The 18080-nt window shown below is 46.5% G+C and overlaps 1 protein-coding gene across 2 annotated transcripts in view; it reads left to right on the top strand.

The window, feature by feature from the left end:
- GLA (galactosidase alpha) overlaps window positions 1-18080 on the top strand; it is a 302341-nt gene that overhangs the window by 93242 nt on the left and 191019 nt on the right. Inside the window, exon 1 of one of the 2 annotated variants that reach the window (XM_069613037.1) lies at window positions 12242-12359. The exons of the other annotated variant lie outside the window; for it this stretch is intronic. The gene's annotated coding sequence lies outside the window, so the exon portion shown is untranslated. Of the gene's footprint in view, window positions 1-12241; window positions 12360-18080 lie in introns of those variants that run through there. 2 annotated transcript variants of the gene reach the window in all.

Genomic DNA, 18080 nt, shown 5'->3' with positions numbered 1-18080 from the left:
AAGAGCCTTGAGAGAAACGCACATCAAGTCAACAGACTCTAGCGTTTCAAAAGGGTCGACGACCTAGGTGTTTAATGTTTTGTTTCCACTCCCACAGCTGCAGCAGCATGTGCCTACCCCACCCGGAGACCTTGATGGGTCTACATGGCTTGGAACCGGAGGTGGGAGCAGGGAGCTGGCTCTGCTACCAGCTAACCACAAAGAAACCCATGTCCTCCTGGGCCAATATTTGATAATCGTGCAGCCATACTCCTCCCTCACCCGTGAACGGTCATTAAGTATTGGGAGAAGGCATACAGGAGGTGGTTGGGCCAAGGCACTGACCGAGCATCTGTGCCTCATCCACCATGTTCCAGGTTTCAGTAGCAGAAATTGGGTAGTTTTCATGGGGAGTGTTTTGTATTTGTGTTTTTTTTTGTTTTTTTGGGCAGATTGATCCAGGTAAGGTTAGCCAAACCTGTAGCATCTCACTGAAGGTCTCCTTTGGGACAGAGCGGCTGGTGTGCTGAGGATTCTGTGCTCAGTTGATTTCGACTTTTGGTTACCGCTCAAAGTGGCCAGCAGTGAATCCAATGTCCTCTTTTTCCTGGCATGAGTTGCAATGGAGTGAAACCTTCATTTCCCCACCCACCACACGCCTGAGACCTGGCTGCCTGTTCTCACCAGTGTGGCTTGATGCTGTAAGTTGGGGCAGGAACTGTTAAAGAGCCAGCATAATGGCCGAAAGCTCTGGCAAGTTTGAGGACATCCCTTGTTCTTCTGTTAACTGACCCCTGCAACCCCATGCAGGTAGCCCCTTTTTGACACTTGGACACAGGGAACCTATAGGGTATTTCAATGTACAGATTGTCCATCCACCACTTAAGGAAATGGTGCACCACCGGGGGTGGGCGGGGTCTAGCTAATCGAAGTTCTCAGCATCTGTGTCAATGTTCCCATAGTGGCCCCCACAGGACACCCTGGAAAACCTGTTTGAGACTGCTCATCTTGTTGCAGCGGTCAGCCCAGGCCCGCCAGGTTCCTTAACCAACATGAGCCACTAATCCAGAGCGCACGACATTGATGTTGACTAACTCCTATACACGCCTTGAAAAAGACCCAACAAGGGTCGAAAAACACATGTCCGCTGAACTGTGTAATAAAATCTCAACAAAACGAAAAGACTCTTCTGAAATTCTTACAGATTTGGACAAAAATATCCATTAAAAACTCTTCACTAACCAAGCACGCCAAAGTTTCTTACCCAACCCTGTCATAACTGCCTAGAACCCGTAGAGACAAAATACGTTTGCTTAATTTACACATTTATCTTAGAGTTTTACTCACCTGTAACTCGTGCATTTGAGATTGTTTATCGAAAAAGAAAAAAATATATTTTATGCGCAGTGTTTTAGTCTTTCTTGACACCCTGCTCCCCTTCCAATAGTTAGGCCTGGGCTGCTCCGCCACCCAACCCCTTAAAGAGCCCGATCTACTTGAATGAAATGCAAGACCAAAGTGAGGTTGATGTTTCTGGGTCCTGCACATGGGTGTAATGCTATGGGGGGGACAGAGGGTTTTGTCCCTTCCCCCAACTTTTGGAGGGAGGGCAGGGGGGCCACAATCATCAATTATGGAATTGGACAGTGCAAGCCCGACTGGGGTGCCCAGCAAGGCTGGCGCTGTCTCATTACATAATGCTGAGATGCCTGGCAGCCGCGCTGCAACACATTCGGGGCTGGGATGCCCTGCATGGCTCAGTCCCTCACCCTGGCTGGCCTGACTCAAAGTCAGCAGCCAGGGTGCTGAACTGGGTGTTGCAGGGCCTGGCGCTTGTGCTTCCACGCTAGCAGCAACACTTGCTGCGGCGCAGAGAATCGCTTTCTGGCTTTGTGTTCATGCGAATAAATAAAAAATAAATAAATAAATAGGAACTAGGAAGCTCATTCAGCTTGCTGGTTTCTTTCTGGAGGTGCGTGAGTGCAAAGGGGTTAGGTTGGTGTAACATGAGACCGGCATTTGAAAGCGGAGCGCAGGTACTTATTTATTCTTTTTTTAAATATATTTGTATTTGTTTTATTTGTTACGCGCACCTTTAGGCCCAGAGGCATCCGGGCGCAACTTTAGACATGGTTGCATATGCATACATATATTCAACTTTTAAGACAGTGCAAGTATACAAGACATACAGTAATATACATATTTACAACGTGGAGGTTAGGGCAGGTGTATTCCTGGGACAGATTCCCAGGAGAAAAGAGGTCCGGGTTTTGGATTTAAAGGCACTAAAACATTCTTCAGATCTGATGGTAAGGAGGAGAGCATTCCAGAGTTTGGAAGCTAGGACGGGGAAGCTAGATCCACCCGCTTTTTGTAGTTTGAACCTGGGGATGGTTAGACAGTGGGTCTGGGCAGTTCTTTGAGGGCGGGTAGGCGTGTGGCGGGATAGCCGGCTGCAGAAGTACGGGGGGGGAGGGGCTTGGTTGGCTAGGCATTTGTGGGTAAGACCTAAGGCTTTCAATGAAATTCTCTGTTTGACCGGTAGCCAGTGTAGGTTCAGAGATGTGGTGGTTTAGCGGGATGTTTAAGGCCGCTCTGACGGCGTTATTCTGGGCGATTTGCAGTTTGTTCTTGTTCTCTTGGCTAGTTCCTAGGTAGAGGGTGCTCCCGTAGTACATTTTGGCCATGATGAGAATTCTGGCCAATGGGACTGTATTTGGGGTTGTCAGAAATGGCCTGCAAGCTGCAATGAGTTTGCAGGTGTATGCTGAGGCCGATCTGACTGCATTAGTTTGTCGGGATAGGGATAGGGTGGCGTCAAGGTAGACGCCTAGAGTTTTGGTGTCTTTCGAAACTTGGATGGTGTTGCCATCAATGATAAATGATTTGGTAGGACGGCTCAAGCTTACTAAGACGTTGCGTAGTGCCCAAGATGAGGAGCTCAGTCTTGTCATCGTTGAGGCATAACTGGTGTTGTGCCATCCAGGTTTGGATGACCAGGTATACCTTGTTCAGGTCCTTAGTGTCAGCCAAGTAGTCTCCAGTGATAGGAACGAGTATCTGGGTGTCGTCAGCGTAATTCGTATAGGAGACACCCAGATAGTCAAGTACATCAAAGAGCGGTTTTGTAAAAACATTATAAAGTGGCGACACACAAGAGCCCTGGGGAATGCTGCAGAGAATGGGAGAGGGGTCTGCAGCTGCAGATTGAGAAAAGACCCGCATAGATCTATTACTCAAGAATGATTTGGTCCTGGCCGTAGCAGATGGCGAGAAGTGTCCCTGCTGTATCACCACACATGCCACAAAAGTTAGCAAATAATACTGTCTCCTTACGATATTGCCCTAGTGCACTCCTAGCCTAAGTGCACTACTTTGAACCTAGCTGCTGCCTCACTAGCATATGCTAGCATTCTAGCGTAAATTTTGCACTTGATTTTGCACTGTTCTAGCTAAGTTGATTCTGCCTACCATTGATTCTGATCTTGCATTGCCCTAGCTAAGTCGCATCTGCCTACCATTGACTTTGCATTGCCCTAGCTAAGCTGAATCTGCCTACCATTGATCTTCCATTGCCCTATCTAAGCTGAATCTGCTTACCATCGATTTTGCACTGTTCTAGCGAAGTTGAATCTGCCAACTGTTGCGAAGTCTCCCCCCTAGGTACCCATCCACCATGCTCCTTAGGGCGCTCCTTCTTATACTGTACTACATTCTGCCCTCTGAAGCAACAATTATCACCCAGCCACGGCTGACGCTCCCTCAGCCATCAGACACCTTGTCTCCCCCTAGTCTTGTCTCCCTGACCCTGCACATGGCAACCCCCACAATGGACCCCACGACACCCACCATAGGCCTCCTCCACCTCAACACCGACATTAACCCATACCTCAATGACCCAGCCCTCTGGCTGGCACATTTCGCTAACAAACCTACCCCGAACCAACCGTGCTCCTTATCTCTTAGAAACAAAAGATTAGGCACCAGATTCCGCATACGTCCAACCCGTAGTAACCTCCCCGATCAAATACGACATACACTACCATGCTCACCCAATGCACTCACCAACAGCAAACCCATCTCTACCGAGGCGTAATTGCCAGTTATCAAGGGCGCCCTCATCAACGCCAGATCTCTCCCAGCGCATGCTTTAGATATAGCAGCCCTTATAACTTCGTCTGATCTTGACTTCATCGCCATAGCTGAAACCTGGCTACATGCCGCATCCGGCCCTTCATTGTCCCTTGCCCTTCCACCCGGCTTCAGCATAATGAGATGTGACCGCACCTCGGCCTCCCTCTCTAGAGGTGGTGGGCTAGCCATTATCCACAAAATCACTCTGGACTTAAGAGAACTGCCCAACACTAAACTTGAGTCTGCTGAACTATCAGTCAAATTCTCACTAACACCTAATCAAACAGCCACCCTCCACCTAATCTACAGGCCTCCAGGCCCCGCAGCTTCCATTGTCGGCGAAATATCCACCCTCCTCCTTGACAATGCAAAAACAAACTCACAAATTATCATCCTTGGCGACCTTAACCTGGGACTTGGCAACCCCAAAGATCCTATGGCACTAGATTTGGGAAAAACCCTCGCTAACTCTGGCTTCACCTTGCACATCCAAGAGCCTACGCACTCTAAAGGCAGGTCCCTCGACTGGCTAGCCAGCACTAACTGCAATATTAATGTCCTGGCCATTACCCCTTGCCTATGGTCAGACCACCACATTATCACCTTTAACATTGAAGCTTCTCCCCGCATCCTGACCTTGATAGCGCCCGCTCTCCTGTCCAGAAACAAAAAGGACATAACCAAGGAGAAACTTCTTCCTTTGCTACTCCCTACGCTAAAAATGGCCACTGACTCTTGCAATGACCCTACCACCTTAGCTGACATCTATAACCGCAGCATGCTCCCAGCCATAGACTCTATGGCCCCCATCAAACTGAGGAAGGCCAAACCACGGGCACATCTGAATTCTTGGTTTACTCCACAGTTAAGAGTACTCCGCAAAACTAAACGTTGTGCGGAGAACCGTTGGAAAAGCCACCCTTCCGACGCACACAAAGATGACTTCTTCCTGGCTTTGCTCACCTAAAAAGCAGCCATTATAGAGGCGAAAAAAGAGTCCCTTAATAATCGTATCGTGCAAGCTGACTCCAACTCTAAGGAACTCTTTAAGATCCTAAAAGAGCTTGAAACTCCCGTTACCCCCCCTCCCCCCCCAACACCTGCATTAAAGACAGCAAATGGTGTGCTAACATTCAGGCAGCGTTACTGAATAAAATCACCATGCTTCAATCTAAAATCGCTGCTAAACAAGACAGCCTAAAAATAGACAATCACCCTCCTACCCCAGCTGAGGCCCTCTCCCCTGACTTGCCAGACCTCAAACGATTTGCCTTCTCACCGCACACTACTACGGAGGTGGAAAACATCATCCTGAGGATCAAACCATCCAACTGCCAGGGTGATCCCTGCCCTTCCCCAATTATCAAGGAATCTGCCCACGACCTGGCCCCATTCATCACATCCTTTATCAACGCCTCATTTAAAACAGGAATTGTCCCTGACAACCTTAAAGATGCATGGGTGATCCCCCTGCTAAATAAAACCTTCCCTTGTACCTAGCACACCTACCAATTTCGACCCATTACGACTGTCCCGTTCCTGCTAAAAATGTTAGACCGTGCAGCATACCTGCAAATCCAAGAGTACTTGGAAGCCAATAATCTTCTAGGTCTTAGACAATCCGGTTTGCGCCCCAAACACGGAACAGAGACAGCTTTACCTGACTTAAAAACTCAAATTGAAGTTCTAAAGGACAACCGCAAACTTGCCTTATTTCTTCTACTCGACAACTCTGTCTCTGCGGCCTTCAATTTGGTCAATCATCAAATCTTATGCAAGCATCTTCACTCCGCATATATATATGTATTAATTTAAATTGTGTGTTTGTTGGGGGGCTGGGATGCGGGCTGACCGTAGTGAGGGCGTTTGTCACATTTGGACAATGTGAGCAGAGTTCACACTACCCATTAAGGCCCCAGGTATGAAGACACACTAACAATAACAAATGATGCATTCTCTGTGGCAAGCCAAAGCTCTGCCACGCCTCTAAAATTAGTCTTGCCAATTTTCAAATGCTACTAAAGCACCTCCATCCTAATTTCAAAATGAAGTTGGCGGAAGGTGCGCCCTGACCAAGTAGAGTGGAAAGTGTCCAGCTGAGAACTTGTGACCCAAAACAGTTGTATTCTGTGAAATGAATTCGAGTGCTATACGCCTTCCAAACATGGTGAACCTTTGTTAAGCAGTTTTTGCTGTAGGTGCGCAGAAGGAACCGTATGGGATTTTGTGTAAAAAGCACACTTTTAGGAGCCCTGTTTAACTTTTCCCCCCGCCGCCTAAAAAATCTTAACCAAACTGGCAAAAAGTATTTCGAGTTTTGCAGACACTTTTTCAGGACGGTTTGGTGCAAATTAGTAAATGGGTGTCATGGTTCAGGTTTCTGCAGGATCATTCCAGATGCAGGAAACTCATCTATTAGAGCTCTGTCCAAGCCCTCTGAGGCAAAATACATTCAAACTTCCTAATTATTTTATGGATTGCACCAACAGAAGTGACTTCACAGAAAGGGACATAGCAAGGGGCGTCATCAGTCCTTGATACTTGGAGGCACCATGGATAAATAACTTTGTGGTGCAAAATGCCTAAATTGCACTTTTGTTATATGTGGAGCAACTCTATAGTCATTAGGCTTTTTTCATTATAATACCATGATACATTACCATACGCTTTGAAGTGAATCAGAGTCACTTGCAGAGCTGCATATAAGGCAGAATGTGATTAAATGATTTGCTCAGGATCTCACACTTGGTTAAATGATGAAACTGGGATGTGGACAATTTAAGCGACCGTGCACATCTTTCCAGGTTTAGTTGATATAGATATTTATTACGGTGTAGCTTTACATTTAATCTGCTTAAATAATCGTTTATAGCAATGCCTTGGAAGCAAACCACATTACATAATAAACTAGGCTTTCATAGTAAACAGGAATTGCTCAGCACACATGGTCCTGCCAGTGGGACACCTTTGCCGTTGGGCGGCATCTTTGATGTGCCGAACGGGAGAGGTGTCCCAATGACAAATGTCCCGGTCTGGCTTTTAAGAGCCACAGGGGGCAGCTTGCCCCCCCCCCCGCCTATCCTGCTTGGTACTCCACTGCTTGGAGCCATTTGAACGCAGGAAAACATACCTTAATTTTAATCAGTCAGAATTTTATAGAAAGAATCTATCAGCACGTACACATATAAGGTGCTGTGCACAACCCAGGTTTGGAGATATATGGCATTTAAAAATTGTACCAAGTATACTTGGTCACGCACTGCACTGCATTAACCGACGGCTTCTGCCTTTGAATGAAAGGAAAAATCAAGGGAATTGCTGACATTCCAGTGAATCTGTTCCTTTGGGCCCTGGCTTTATAGTTCAGCTAGGTCAAGTCAACTTAGACCAAAATGTCAGGGATCAGGGGGGTGATAAAGTATGGTCTGCTCAATGAACGTTGCGCCACTGTTTCCATTTGTTATTGTATATGTACGTTTAAATATTGTGTGCACACAGTGTATGTCATTGGAGGTGCTGGGTGCATTTGTGTGTGAGTGAGAGTGTATGCAAGCATATGTGGGTTGACTTTTGTGTCTGAATGAATGATAAATAATGCATTGTTTGTATGTTCTATTGGAATTAAGTTTGTGAATGTTATGTTGTGTCACTGGGTGCATGGCAGACCGGCTAGAGATGTGTGGGGTCCCAATTGAATTTTAAAGATGGGCCACCAGTCTTATGAGAGTTATAACAGAGCGTCAGCAATGGACTCTTGGGATGTAGTCTAGTGTTCTCCATCAGGGATTTAGTTTGTTTGACCTCGGTACAAAATCACGGCGAAATTGACAGTCATTTTCGCTGAAAATACGTTTTTACCTCGGTACAAAAAACCAAACCCATGCCCCCCCCCCAAAACCGCAAGTACACCCATAAACCCCCCCAGCTTTCCTTTTCTCCATCCGCCGCCTCTCCTGTATCTTTCAGCGTCGGATCCATCCATCTAATGTGGGTCGGATCTGACACTGCAGGGTCCCTTTTTCTTCTTTTTTTGTGTTGGGTCCTGTGCCACCAATGTTGAGGAAGCTGGGGACACTCCTGCAACCACCAAAGTCAAAAATACCCAACATGTGGAGTGGGGGACACCCCTGCAACCCCAGCTCTTCATGTTCGGTATCTTCGGCTTCAAACTAATGGTGGTGACCAAATTCAGTCAAATATACCATTCCACCAAATTTTATCGGACAATTTGGCCGAAACGATCCCTAAGATCCACCACCCGCCCTCCCTGCACCCCACCCCTGTCACCCCAACATTTTCAGCAGTTACTGCACTGGTCCTGCAAACCGTACATAAGGAAAATTCCTCCCAACAATGAGAAGGGTGTGGGGGAGCAAATGTAGAATGCAGAGGTGCAGTAGAGGAGAAATGGCGAGAAACTGCTGTACAGTATCGTATTCTACACCATTAATTGTTCTCTTGCTTGTCCTATTCAGTCGTTGGCAGCAGAGCAAGATGGAGTGGGCGTTGTGACCTCGGCTTCGGATGTTTTATGTCCAAAGCAGTGCACGGCTCTCCCACGTGATGGTGCTAGTAAGCAATAGTTTTAATTGGAGAGACTTGAGAGAGACTTGTGGAGTAGGTGGCTGATTCACTGAACTTTAGTATTGCACCGCAGATTGGGCTCCTTTGCTCTGCCAGTTGAGAACCATGTTGTGGTTTCACTAAGTTGTGCCTTGTACCCCTTTAGGCCATTAAGACTATGGTGTTAATGGAACAAACGTGGTATTTTAAATGCCACCTAATTTTGAATTTTGATTGCATCGGGCATTTACAGCACGAGGAACATACAAAGTATGTTTGGTGATGTGCACTCAAATCGTTATTAGGTGATACTTAAAAAGCAGGAGAAATGTAAAATACCATGTTTTTTTCATGTTGTGTAGTTCTAACGAGGCCATTATCGTCTGTACAGATGTGCTACCTAAAAAGTGGGGGTGGGCGAAATTCTCGCCAACGAAGTGTGGATTGCAGCACTAAATTCCGCATTACAGTCCCGCCGCCACTGAAATTACACCCGGTTTTGAGGTTTCGCACAGAACGTGGTGTTTCGTTTCCATGCTTGTTTCACGTAGCGAGACTAGATTTACGATCTGTGCTAGTTTTGCGTAGCGCAAGGAAAATCTTTACACCAGACTTTTATTTTTTTTTTCTACCCGTACTAGTTTTGCGATTTACACAAGAAACTTCACGCAGGTGTTCCATCAGTGCTAGTTTTGCGCATTGGCACGAGAAACTTCACCGGCACTTTTCGGTTCACGCATGTACAAGAGAAACTTTGCGCCATTCGTTTTGATAAGTGGGGTTGACGGAACGGCAGATTGTAGAGTAGCTCAATGTGGGGCCGATTTAGCTTCTGCGGCTGGTGGAATGGAATTTAACAATTTCACCCAGCCTTACTTGGGATTCATGATGTGGAGTGTGCTGATGAACCTAAAATGGATATGGATTTGAAATTATTTTTTTGACCTGTGGGGGAGGGGGGGGGCGACCCCCGCCACCTCTGACTTCCTCCCCCTGCTTTAACCTATTCCCTTACCGCACCTCACATCTATTTTTTAATTAAAATGTGCCATTGACCTATCGAATTCGACCCAAACAAATTTGGTCAATTCTGAACTAGTCCAATTGGGCAATACCCCTAAAATGGATGTCTGTTTCTGGCTCGCTCGGCTCCTTCTGTGACTAGATTTGCATTAGCCTTTTATGGGCTACAATGGTAAATCATTTTAATAAATCTGAATAAAAATATTCATCTTGAGACAGCCAAGTGATGAAGTCGAATTAACCCAGGAACTCTACCATGGGTAGAGGAAGTATTGAAAATAGAAACATATAAAGGATGGGATCCAGAAGAGGAAAACGTGCAAGTGATACATGTACAACCCTGCCATGGTAGTGTTATCAAAAGTTTATCATCAATACTCACTAATTTCTCACTAACCTTTTTAAACTATTCAAAATTCTTCTAAAACAATTGCAATAACTCCCAAAAGGCCTTGAATTAGGCAAACCATCGCACATATCTCACTGAAATAACGCCACTGTAGCAGTCTTTCTGTGTGATCTGCCATCATGATCAAACCTTTTAGGGTTCAGACTTTGATGTCCTATGTCCATCGTATTTAATTTGAAAAAATGGTTTTGGTTAGAAAAATCTGTGTCATTGCTGTTCAAAGGAATAAAAGGGAACGCGAGTTTAGTCTGTTTGATGGATAGCCGTGATCTGTTAAACCGATCACGTTTGCACACCTGTGCATGGATCGCCTGTGATGAGCAAAAAAAATATTTTGCTTTCTTGGTGGTGCGAGGTTTTCTGAAGCATGGTTATGAATTTTTTTTCCACCAACAATTCTTTTTTTTTTGTCCACGCATATATATTTTTTAGGACAGTGATCTCGTTGAGAGCTAGCTTTTTCTTACAACTCATTCGGCTTTTTGTGTTTTTTTTGGTAGTTTTACATTTTGTTAGAACTGTGGGACAGATGTGCAGTGAAAAACCCAGCCTGCCCTTGACCCCCCCCCCCCTCCACCGGATCCCCTTTGCCTTTTGAAGAACCACCTACCTAGGTCATCTCTGACCTGACTCAACCTAGGAAAAGGTTTATACTGCTTGCATTCTTCGTGCAAATTGAAACCCACCCCAGCGTCGCCCCCTCCCCCATTTTTTGTATGTTTTACAATTAGGACTTTAGGATTCGGCTCCTCTAATATCAGTGAAAATAAAGGCTGGAATGCTACTAGTTTCGTGAAAGAAGAGTGAACACTCTCCTTCTGAAACAACTTAACACACATCGCGAGCACAGGGTTCAACATCACTGGCAGCAATTTAGCTCCTGCATCTAGCCTAGGAAAGCCTGGATAGCTTGGAACAAACTGCTACCAGCAGCTACTTTTGGCTCCCCTTGCCAACTGGTGCCTCTCAAACATAAATACGTGATCAGAATATTAATAAAGAAGAATTAGAACACGTATTGTACACATTTAATAGTCGTTTTTAAAATATTTAATCGAGAATGGGATACCCCTTCTCAAAAATGGATAGCTATATCTTGGGTAAATTGCCCGAAATGAACGTCCACCATCTTTTTTTTGTTGTTTTTGTCTTCTAGATGCAAGTGATGAGTGCAGCTATAGCCAAGGATATCGAAAATGAAAAGCCATTTGCAGGTCAAAATAACACCAAATGTCATTTAGGGAAGAGATGGGGGGGTGGGGGGTGACTGGGGGGACACCAAGTGAAATTTAGGAGTTGGAGGGGGTCTAGGGACTGAATTTGCAACACAAAGCTTTTCTATAACCTCAGCTCTATCCGCGAATAGCCGACATCTCAAAGCAAACTGCGTCACAGAAACAGTGTGTGTTGTTGGGGGGGAAGGTAGAGGGCAGGGAAGGTGAGAAGGTCATCTGGGGATTGGGGGTGGGGGAGAACTGGCACAGTTGATGGAGGCACTTGGTGAGGGCCTGGGGGGGGCAAGAAACATTTTTGTTCTGGCCGCTTTGCCTATATTTGTGGCTATAATAAACTACAGATAACCACGGCTATATGTAGTTCATATATAAAAGATAGCCGAGGTTATCTGTACATCTGTACCCACGGCTAAAGAATGTTATATTTTTATTTAAATGTGTTTTTTTTCATTAAAAAAAAATGTGAAAGCTATAGTGACGTTGCAGGTGAAAAATCACTGCCCATGACACACTGGGCATCAAGGACTCCAATCAATGCAGTAACCAGGACTGACCCTGCCTGGCTTCAAAGGAAGGTAGCGGCTAGCACCCTCAGGCCATATTACCTAATAAATTAGCACAAGTTATAAGACCACTTACAGAAACGTTGCCTGAGGGGGTAGGCACCTTTTTTTTTCTTTGAAGCTAAGAAGGGTCGGTCCCGGTTACTGCATGGATAGGAGACAGTACACAGTCCCGGATGCTGTGTGTTTTCTTAGTTTTAAATATCTCATAACACAATAAGAAAATGCACTGCATTTTGTTTGAACCATTGTGTTTAAATGTGTATTAGATACGTGCTAATTATTTTTTTATTATCATTGTCAAATACACAACGTTGATGTCACCTTAACATGTTGGGAAGTCACAAGTTGGCATGGGAAGCCAAAGGTAGCTGTTGGTTTCAAGCTAACCAGGCTCTAATGGGCTACAAGCAGGAATTGAATAGCTTGCAGCTCACCTCAGTTTCAAACCTGGTAAGTCATGAGTATTTGCCCACGATATGGTAAGCGAGTTTGCAATCCTGGACACTGGTGCAGTTATTTGCCCCTGATTGGTCTATTTTTCAGGGCACAAGTAAAGGACACGTGTGTGTGTGTGGACATCGTAACCTTTTTTTCAGAGGGCAGACGCAAACCCTTTTATTTTTATGAGGTTGTCAAGGTTTGCTCAAGTATTTGGCTATCAGGATCTTACACAGGTTGTCCTGTTCCCAGTGCAGACACTTACCCACAAGACCACAAGCACTTGTTTCATATTGGGATTTTGTTTTCCAGGGAACATTTAATGACAGATGGTTGGGTATAAAAGGTGTATGCAACAAGGAGGTATCCTACCACATATCATTCGTGATCTTACATTATTCCTAGAATGTCAAACATTATTTGAGGGGTCTACTAGCATTGAATACTTTGCTGTTGGCACCCAAACTCTAAAGTGTTTTGGATTGGCAGGGTCAGTCTTCAAAAATACTAAAATGCAATTGGTTTCTTTCTGAACAGCTTTATTGTATGGGCTGTTAGTTATTTTTTTCTTCGTAACTATTTCATGTTTTGTTCTTTGTTTCAGCGTAGTTTTTTGTATATATAAAAGCACTACAAAACAATATAAAGGCTGACACAATTCTTGAATACATATGAACAAACAAGTGTTCAGTGTACAACAAACAGTAATTGCACAAGTGCTTGGACCTACAAAACAAATTAACGATGATCAAAAAGGAACATTTCTTGTCACTTCTGAACACAAGCTACCTAGTTTTGCTCTGGTTTTCTAAATCTGTGACACTGGGCCTATGCATGTGTCCTAGTATCAAAGGGAAGCAAGCGATGACCGATCCATAGGTCTATGCCTGGGGGATGCTCCCTCGGTGTAAGCTGGACTTCTTAGCAGCCAAAGTGCTAGGTCCAATAGCGTTTCGGCTCTGGCTGGGTACACCTTCTTCCAGGCCTCGGATCGTGTCTCTCCAAGGGTGGGGGGAAGGGGAAAAGGAAACGCATATATGTGGTATTTGTAAAATGATTTAGAAGAACAAAACTGGAACCTAGAGAGAGGGATCTCTAGGGGGATGGGTGTAAAGTTAAAATGACGGGGAAAGGAGTCTCAGTCGTCCTCAATGGAGGGAGTGCGCAAACTTTGGGTGTGTCCTGGGAACTTGGTGGATGCAAGCGGGACGGGGACTTATGCCTGTGTCCTCCTTCTTGGTGGCTGCTAATGGTGCTGCAGTGTTTTCCGGCTGTGGTCTCTGTGCTTGTGATTAGCACATAGCCAGGGTTTGGCGTTCTGCTCTGGAAGTAAATAAGGGCAGGTTCAGTGGTAGAGTTGGCCTCTGGCACATAGTGCCACAACCCGTTCAGCATGGCTGGGCACCAGCTCTATGGACATAAAAAGGCTGTTTAGTTGAAGAAAAAATGTGTTACCTTGAGCGCTGCGTCTTAGCGGTTTGAGACGTGCGGGTGCTCTGATGCTGCTGTTAGGATCCCTGCCTTTCCCCAAAAATAAGCTTTCTTCTTTTCCGTCTGCTTAAGTGTTAGTGCGTGCTGTAAGAAAAGAAGGAAAGCAGCATGTCGTACTGATGCTCGTGTTCGGTGTTAAGATACAGCCCAAACCTGCAGGTGCAGTTGTGTCTCGGGCCGTATCGCTAATCTGTCTGCCAGCTTCCAAGAAAAGGCTTTACGTTTTGGTTTATGGATGCTTTTGTAGAGTCGCAGTGTCTCACGGATTGCTCCTATCTCGGGCTCCCATCACAGTGGACCGGTATGGTGGCGTGAGAGGCGCATGCGCTGGAGATTAGTACCTGTTCTGCATTGCATGCATGGGTGCATCTTAATGTTTGAGTTATTTGTTGTTCTGGTAACGTGGTATGCCGCTTGTGAAAATATATGTGGGGTGAGCTGTGCGGAATGCCGAAAAGTGGTTTCTATCGTTGTGTATGGGCACACATTTACCAAATGCAGCCTACTGACTCACGCGGAACGCCGGATGTAAGTGGACCCGGTATTTGTGTGATCCAGCAAAGCTCTAATGTGCGCATGACTGAAATTAGGTTGCAATGCACATGGAGGGGTCATTGTGCGTGCATACTGATGGTGTTAAGGACTTAGCAGGTGTATAGGATAATGTGGCTCATAGATGATGGGCCATAGAATCCTGTATAAGGAAGGAGGGTTTCACTTGCCAGTGGCGGCAATGTATAGATGGAAGCTCTAGAGTGGAATAGGCCGCGCTTGTGGGGAACCGCTGAAAGAAATGGCATGTGAGCTCATGCACTGTCGAAATGGCAATTCCCAATCTTGGCATTGTCCTTATGGTGTGGATTGTCAAAATACATTGGCATGGTTGCAAAAAAGGTCTGAATGTGGGTCAAGGATATGGTTCCACTTGTACCTGGGCTGGTTGGCAAAAAGAGGACATACTCCATTCTGTTGGTATACTGGAGTAGCCTCATTGAGTCCTTTTTGGTAAGCGCGCTTAGCTTTAAAATCCACCACACTTACTTATGTGCCAACAAATCCAACTAATTGGTTCAATCTGGACAAGGAACTTCAGCATTTTCAGGACCATACTCCTCAAAGCGCACTTCAGCGATTCACAATACAATTCAATGGATGCAGACACAGAACTATGCACCAAGTCATCATTTTGCCCAAGTGAGAATGAAACGCCACCTGCAATCATAACCTTCAAGAAGTGAATAAGACAAGCAATCAGCAATTGCAGAATGGGCCCCATATCCTCCGTCACAATGTCCAATAAGGAGCATCAAGCTCTGAAACACCTAGCAGAAAGCAAAAACTTGGTTATCAAAACTGCAGACAAGGGTGGGAGGGCGTGGGGATTGCAGTCCGGAACACGATCCAGTACAGAAAGATGGTAACCTATCTCCTGGAGGACAGAACAAACTACAGGAAACTCAAAAAGGACCCAACCACCGAGATCAAGACCAAAATCCAACAAACAACCAGATATGCATACGAACATGGTTGGATCTCTGAAAGGGAGGAGGCTGAAGAAGGAAAATCGGAATGTCCCTTCCCTCCAGAAGGAGCCCCTAACCGGAAGAAGCACTCCCGACATAACGGCCTATCATGTGAAACTGCACCTGGCCACGCCACTCCCAACGTTGGGTCACATCACGCACGGCACTCAGATATCCGACCACTCAACCCCACAATGGCACGGGTCTTAGCCGACCTAAGCACCAATAATCTGGATCGAGCTGGAAGCGACTATATGAGTCAACTCTATTAAGCATTCCACACGCCATGCTGCAATTTGTTAGAGACACCATTATGACATACCTGCATTGGACAGGAAGCACATGTGCAGCCTGTACATTCGGGACAGTCATACATCAATTTACACAAAGAATATATGCGTACAGTTGTATGAGTTAGAGGACAGTAACGCACAAACTGTCTGCACTTTTATTGTTTTTCATATAGACTTGCTACCGCACTGCAGAATCGCAAGATGCCAGAGGAGCCTGTCTAGTGCTTGCAGACGCTACATACTACTAACCCTATGGATGGACCAGAGCACACGAGGGACCCGACCATCCGTGGCTTGCTCTAACCTATGGACACTTATGTTGGAAACGTAGCTGAACCCAAGTAGGCCCCAGACCACTCCAGCACACTATAACTCGTCTCGTAGACATCCTGAAGCTGCAAGCTGCTGAGTGAGCAGAATCTCCCTGGCGAGGCTGCCAACGCCAAGGTCGCAATGTTGCAAGCAACATTCTCTCTCTATTAACCAAGCACCGTTGGGCCCAGCCATAGAAGACAATACCCCCAAGGCAAAATACAAATTAAATCGAAGCAATTTGGTTTCTCCAGCGGTCTCCGCACACGTGATCCAGCCGACCTGATACGACACCAAGATCTGGAAGCTGGGAAGATGCAGCCATCTCACGGTTGAGACCAAGACTTGCAACAATATTGCAACAATCCATCTACAGCATGCACTGGGACTGGACCGCTCTCATGTCAGTAGTAAGACTCCCTATTGTTACATACTGTCACATAGTCATACCTTACGGGTATGACAGCAGGTGTCTTGCGGGCTGGGAACAACGGCGATCCCATGCTCGGGGGGTGGGAGGGTCCGCGGCCTGACCAATCAGGACACTGGGGGACAGGGGCAGCTGGCTGGACTCCTCAGCCAATCATCACAATTCCTAATGTAACATTTCCGAAGTAACAACAATTTTTAGTGACGACCCAAGCACACCACCTGACCCAGCAGCCACGAATAACCAGGTGCTCTATACGTCTCTATATTGGACCTACTGCCCCGAGAACCAACGCAGAGTGGCATTAGGTTTTGGGGACGGGTTTTGGCAAGGGACTAAGGTTGTGATGTCACGACAACTCAAAAAGGGCCTGCAAGCCCAAAATCAAGGAGACGTGTCTGGACCCGATTGTGTTTCATGCATGTTATCCCTGCCTGTTTGGTCTAATAAACGGCAGTACTCCTTGCTCTTTGTGTGGACCTCGACTTCTTTGGGACTTTGAAGGAGTTGGGGCCTTCCATGAGCTGGAGGTCCGCGGACCCTTGGTACAGCTCTGCTGACCCCAGAATTGGAGGCACCGCTGAGATATGCTCCTGAGACCCCAGCAAGACCGCTGGTGACGTCAGCTCGGAAAGGTGCGGCCCCCTCCGCCGTCAGACTTCGGCGGACTGCAGGACCCTCACGGAATTGCGACACTACTGGACAGCGCAACCGGAGAATTGGCCGTTGGGAGCCGACTTGAGAAATGTATCCCGTCCACGGTTGGCGAATGTCCACATGTGGTCCAGAGGAGGCGAGACGAGCCAAGTGGGAGGGGAGCTAGCAGCCAAGCGGCGCCAACAGACGTGCGCCTAAATGTAGGTGTGGTCCTCCCAACGAGCAACAACCACTTGTGCGGGAGGGGGGAGGATGTGAAAGTAGGGTGGCGGGTGGTATAACATTGTCGCAATGTTCTGTATCAAGGCGGTGTAGGAATATAGGGAACGAAGCAGAGGTAGGCCATCTTGTCCTAAGGAGCGGTTCGGGGAGCAGAACGGTGGGCCCCATGGGATGGGAGGATTGTTGTGCCTAGAGAGCTGGACAGTGAACATATGTGCAGGGATGTGGATTTCCTATGAGTCGGCGTTGTAGTTCGGCGATTATGTGGTGTTCTCCTATTTATTGAGCGTTTTAGTTCGATGAGTAGATGTCGGATTCCCGTAGAAGTTAGCTGTGGCTATCTTAAGATTGCGGAAGGTAATTGACTGGTTAAGTTTCCCTGGTGAGAAGCGTATCACACGTCAGGCGATGCGACGAGTGCAGTTCAATTATGGAATAAGAGAAAGAATTTGTTGATGACGTATACTCCACTACGGTGAGGTGGGAGACAGTTGTGGTGATTGCGGGGTTGTATATATGGGAAAATGGGGTGGCGAAGGATTCATGTGTACTGCGTGCGATGCAGTGATTATGGAGTGTTAGGTTGGTGATGTCACCCATAGGTCATCACATAGGATACCATGTGAGACTCGCAACTCAGTGTTGAAACTCACAACACAGGTGAATTGGGAGCTGTGCGCGGACAGCCCCAGCACGTGATCTAAGGGCATGCAGAGCGGCCGCCGCACAGTAAAGGCGGGTCGGTACTAGAATACGCCGCATCAAGTGTACAGTCGCAGTGAAAGGGTGTTCCGGGAGGCGGCAA

Source organism: Ambystoma mexicanum, chromosome 5p, assembly GCF_040938575.1.
Source record: "Ambystoma mexicanum isolate Mex_15411 chromosome 5p, UKY_AmexF1_1, whole genome shotgun sequence".
Classification (NCBI taxonomy): Eukaryota; Metazoa; Chordata; class Amphibia; order Caudata; family Ambystomatidae; genus Ambystoma; species Ambystoma mexicanum.
The sequence above is the reverse complement of the archived record's forward strand: the minus strand, read 5'-3'. Positions and strand labels throughout refer to the sequence as shown.